This window comes from Malaya genurostris, chromosome 2 (genome assembly GCF_030247185.1).
Source record: "Malaya genurostris strain Urasoe2022 chromosome 2, Malgen_1.1, whole genome shotgun sequence".
In the NCBI taxonomy this organism is placed as follows: Eukaryota; Metazoa; Arthropoda; class Insecta; order Diptera; family Culicidae; genus Malaya; species Malaya genurostris.
This window is the reverse complement of record NC_080571.1, coordinates 181,562,207-181,568,206: the sequence shown is the minus strand read 5'-3', so window position 1 is coordinate 181,568,206 and position 6,000 is coordinate 181,562,207.

Genomic DNA, 6,000 nt, shown 5'->3' with positions numbered 1-6,000 from the left:
AATACACTCTCTTACTCAATGCTTGGTCGGAGAAATAGGTATAAAGCGAGAAGACTTGTGTTTCATGGACAGGGAAGATGTTTGGATGTGAAGTATCGGTCGGGTGACGGCCAGGATGTAGACCATGTTCGACGTACGTTCTACTATGTCTGACTGGCGTTTTAGAGTGTCAAAAACAAGACTCAAAGTGGCGAAATGGTAGCGCGTAGGCACGGAATTCATAAGAACGCAGGTTTGTATCCTGTCTCTAAGCGTATCTTTTTCCAAAAATCATCTTTTCTGTTAGTTTTCCAATCATGTGGCTTCTCCAAGATATGTTTCCGCTCAGTCATTGCAAAAACTGAACTTAGTTATGGCGGCTTAACGTCAAACCTATATATATATATATATATATATATATATATATATATATATATATATATATATATATATATATATATATATATATATATATATATATATATATATATATATATATATATATATATATATATATATATATATATATATATATATATATATATATATATATATATATATATATATATATATATATATATATATATATATATATATATATATATATATATATATATATATATATATATATATATATATATATATATATATATATATATATATATATATATATATATATATATATATATATATATATATATATATATATATATATATATATATATATATATATATATATATATATATATATATATATATATATATATATATATATATATATATATATATATATATATATATATATATATATATATATATATATATATATATATATATATATATATATATATATATATATATATATATATATATATATATATATATATATATATATATATATATATATATATATATATATATATATATATATATATATATATATATATATATATATATATATATATATATATATATATATATATATATATATATATATATATATATATATTTGAAATAGGTATAGAATTTGCTCAAACTTTAGAAAATTTTTCCGAGGTCCGGAGGGCCGAATGACATATACCAATCGATTCAGCTCGACGAACTGAGCAAATGTCCGTGTGTGTGTATGTGTGTGTCGAGATCTCAGAGATGGCTGGACCGATTTTGATCGAACTTGTTGCAAATGAAAGGTCTTCCCGTCACCCAAAACGCTATTGAATGGTTTTGAGATCGGATGTTTACTTTTTGAGTTATACGAAGTTATATGTCAAAATTTTCAGTTTTTTGACAGTATCTGTCACAATTGACCTTGAAAACAGAATATGTTTTCAGACTTAGATTCCGCACGGTAATACCAATCCAACAAGCCATAGATTGTTAAAATCCGTTAATTTTTAACGGAGATATCGAAATTTTTCTGTTAGCGACTTTTTCCCCTATTCCAGCAGTAGAAGTTTTGAACGCTGTATGACAAAGAAATGCTTGGGAACAACGGAAAACATGATTTTTTATACTGTTACATACAATTGTTTCTAAGTACCAAAAAAACTGTGTACAGCATCCTTTTTCATGACATTTAGCCTCGGACCGATTTTAGCACGGCTCGTTTTTGGCAACCTAATTGTTCGAATATGATATATATAAACCAGATGATGGCAGAATTTTTTTAATTATATTGTTTTAAACTACTTACAGCAATAAATGCTGGAAGAACATAACATCCATATACCATTCGAATCAGTTCGTCGAGATCAGCAAATGCGTGTATGACAAATAATTTCACTCAATTTTCGCGGAAAATTTCTTTTCTACAAGTTCAGATTCATACGAAAAGTCATATGCTCCCAAACAAAGTTCCTGCATTATGTTTGGTTCCGACCTCTGGTTCCGGAACTACAGGATGATATGTGAAACGAAATCAAAATTGTGTAACTAATTCTTCTCGTAGATGGCTGATCCGATCTAAGATTCAAATGAAATCTAAGAATCATCTAAGATTCAAATGAAACGTTTCAAGTTTCTATAAAACATTTTGCTCTTCAGTCAGATCTAACTTCCGGTTTCGGGGATACATTGTGATTGGTATAAAAATGTCTATTCCACTTAAATTAATCAGGTTTATCGGGTTAGCAGATTTGGATAGTCGATAACCAAATAAACTTTTTTCAGTTTTAGTGGTATTCAGTTTTCGATTCAGAAGGCACTAAAAATTTAATTCGTGCTATGATTTCTCAAAGATGTCTTCACTGATTTTCAAATATTTTGAAACAAATGTAAACTATACAACTTCTCAGGTGAATTTATCTGACTTCGGCCATACCGATATTAGAATTCCGGTTCCAGTATAATATCGTTTCTCAAAGCTCAATCGTTTTCTCAAAAAAGCCTAATCAAATTTCAGAAACAAAAATTCAAACTAAAACAAACTTATATACAAAATTAATTAATTTTATTAAACTATGACTTCCGGTTCTCGAATTACATGATGATGAATTTTTAAAATTCAAACCGATATAGAAGATGACAATCCCGAAAATCTTCAAAGTTGGACTCAAAACTGTTGTAATTTATTCGTCATATGGCCATACGAATCGGTTTGGGTTATGCTGGTTCCTGAATACCGGCTCTGGAAGTACCTTAAATTACCGTAAACTCTAAAGTGGAACTTACATATCATGGCATGTTTGATCGATTATCACACTTCTAGATTCAAATTCGATCCGATTTGCAGTTTCGACATTACAGAGTAATGAGTGATTAAAATCTCAAATTGTCGCTTAAAACGACGGTCATTAAAAAAATGTCATGAAAACTTTAACACCGAAGAATATTCATGCCAAAAACACATGCGGATTGATAAAAAAGGTATCATCTCACTGCTAGGTGGATTAAACACGTTTTTAATCTTATTTTTGTGTATTACATCAACGTTTTACAGTACAAGTGTTTGACCCTTTGGCCTTTCATCTTTGTTGTTCATACGATTCGTTATTAATAATAGGTGTTTTAGTTACTCTTGTTTTACATACTAATGTTCAATCATAATATTTATTTTAATTATTCATAAAATATTTACCTTCTCATAACTATCCCTAACCTAATACGTACAAATTTTGTAATTATTTGTACTTCAGAGATTGAGAACCTCTCTTCAAATTTCGTGCAGTATTTTTCGAATTTTTGTTCTAGTATATCCAGGGAGGCTCCATTAAAAAAAGTGACAAGCAATTTTAAATACACTCTCCTACTCAATGCTTGATCGGAGAAATAGGTATAAAGCTAGAAGACTGGTGTTTGATGGACAGAGAAGATGTTTGGTTGTGAGGTATCGGTCGGGTGACAGCCAGGATGTAGACCATGTTCGATTATACGTACGAGGGTACGCTAACAAAAAAAAGGCGGATGGGTAATGTCAGAGACATAACTGGATATCGTGAATACGAAAAAACTGGCACGCTCCCATCACTTTTCCGAATATAAGTTAGTTGATTGATTGTATGAATTGTGCAAGCTTTCCCCTTTTTCACTAATAGAGTTTAAAGCGATGCACCAACATTAAAGTACAGGTTAGTTACATAAAACAGCTACTATTCTACAACTATATATTAAAAACTTGAAACAATTCCTTTTTAAATTGCTAATATGTTATAGGAGGATGTACGACAAATGTGTAGTTTATTTTTATTGAACCTATGAAGTTCGAAGATATCTGATTCTTCTCAAAATTTCAGTACGAGACAATTGCAATGGCCTGGTCTGAAATGTATCGACGATCTTCGGTATGCAAGAGTCATTTTAATAATAATAATGACAGTAATAATAATAATGAAAATGATAATAATAATAATAATAATAATAATAATAATAATAATAATAATAATAATAATAATAATAATAATAATAATAATAATAATAATAATAATAATAATAATAATAATAATAATAATAATAATAATAATAATAATAATAATAATAATGATAATAATAATAATAATAATAATAATAATAATAATAATAATAATAATAATAATAATAACAATAATAATAATAGCTGTGAACAGCATCTCATGGAATTTTTACGCAGAAACACGCACACAGGAGGAACAGTTAAGGGCAAGGTAAAGTCCCGCTCGAACCGTGCTGGTCTGCAGTTCCCAGTTGGCAGAATCCAACGTCTGCTCCGGAAAGGAAACTACGCCGAGCGTGTCGATGCCCGTGCACCAGTCTATTTGGACGCAGTGATGGAGTACTTGGCTGCCGAAGTGTTGGAATTGGCCGGTAACGCTGCCCATGACAGCAAGAAGACGAAAATCATCCCTCGCCATCTACAGCTGGCCATCCGTGAAGACGAGGAGTTGAACAAAAACCACAAGGATCAGCCCCATGGGGTTGTTCGAGCCGTTGATGTGGAACAAGGCAACCAAAATTTCTAATGATCTATAATCAAAAAGTTCAATCAATCCGAACCAACACCGAACATCATTTGTCTTGATTTGCATTTGTTTTATGACCGACGAAATTACACCATTATCCCAAGTACAGGGTGATTTTTTAAGAGCTTGAGAACTTTTTTAAACAATAAAACGCATAAAATTTGCAAAATCTCATCGGTTCTTTATTTTAAACGTTAGATTGGTACATGACATTTACTATTTGAAGATAATTTCATTTAAATGTTGACCGCGGCTGCGTCTTAGGTGGTCCATTCGGAAAGTCCGCTTTTTTATCGACAAATTTTGTTCAGCGATGAGGCTCATTTCTGGTTGAATGGCTACGTAAATAAGCAAAATTGCCGCATTTGGAGTGAAGAGCAACCAGAAGCCGTCCAAGAACTGCCCATGCATCCCGAAAAATGCACTGTTTGGTGTGGTTTGTACGCTGGTGGAATCATTGGACCGTATTTTTTCAAAGATGCTGTTGGACGCAACGTTACAGTGAATGGCGATCGCTATCGTTCGATGCTAACAAACTTTTTGTTGCCAAAAATGGAAGAACTGAACTTGGTTGACATGTGGTTTCAACAAGATGGCGCTACATGCCACACAGCTCGCGATTCTATGGCCATTTTGAGGGAAAACTTCGGAGAACAATTCATCTCAAGAAATGGACCGGTAAGTTGGCCACCAAGATCATGCGATTTGACGCCTTTAGACTATTTTTTGTGGGGCTACGTCAAGTCTAAAGTCTACCGAAATAAGCCAGTAACTATTCCAGCTTTGGAAGACAACATTTCCGAAGAAATTCGGGCTATTCCGGCCGAAATGCTCGAAAAAGTTGCCCAAAATTGGACTTTCCGAATGGACCACCTAAGACGCAGCCGCGGTCAACATTTAAATGAAATTATCTTCAAAAAGTAAATGTCATGTACCAATCTAACGTTTAAAATAAAGAACCGATGAGATTTTGCAAATTTTATGCGTTTTATTGTTTAAAAAAGTTCTCAAGCTCTTAAAAAATCACCCGTTATATGCAATTATATCTATGTACATACTTGCGATTTCGATAATTAAGCTTCTCTTCGCCAAGCTTGTGTTCAAGTTTTTTATGCAAGCAGTTTCTGCGATTTTGGTTGAAGCGAACTATTTCTCATTATCAATCGAGTTCATCTAATATAAATTAGAAATTAATCTTGAGCACTCAAAATTTATCCAGAGGTAGTTGTCAATTTCTCATGGGTAAACGACATAACATGGAATTCCGAGCTTGCATGACACAAGATCAGTGTATTCCAATTAAGGGCTTAGGCCAGTGTGTTTTAGGGCGTTTTAAAGGGCTATTTTCACGCTTCAAATCTGATTTTCGGTGACGAATATCAAAAACCCCAACTGACAATCTCTTAGAAATTTAGTTTAGATTATTCTGTGAAAATTTCAGAATGATTATTTGACTTAAGCGGTCGGGAAAGTCTTTTTTCTGAAGGAAGAGTTGCATAGCTGAAAACGACAACTTTCAACTTGTTCTTTGAATATCTCGCCTTCAAAAGCATGGATCAAAAATCTATCCTGACAATGTCTAGATAAT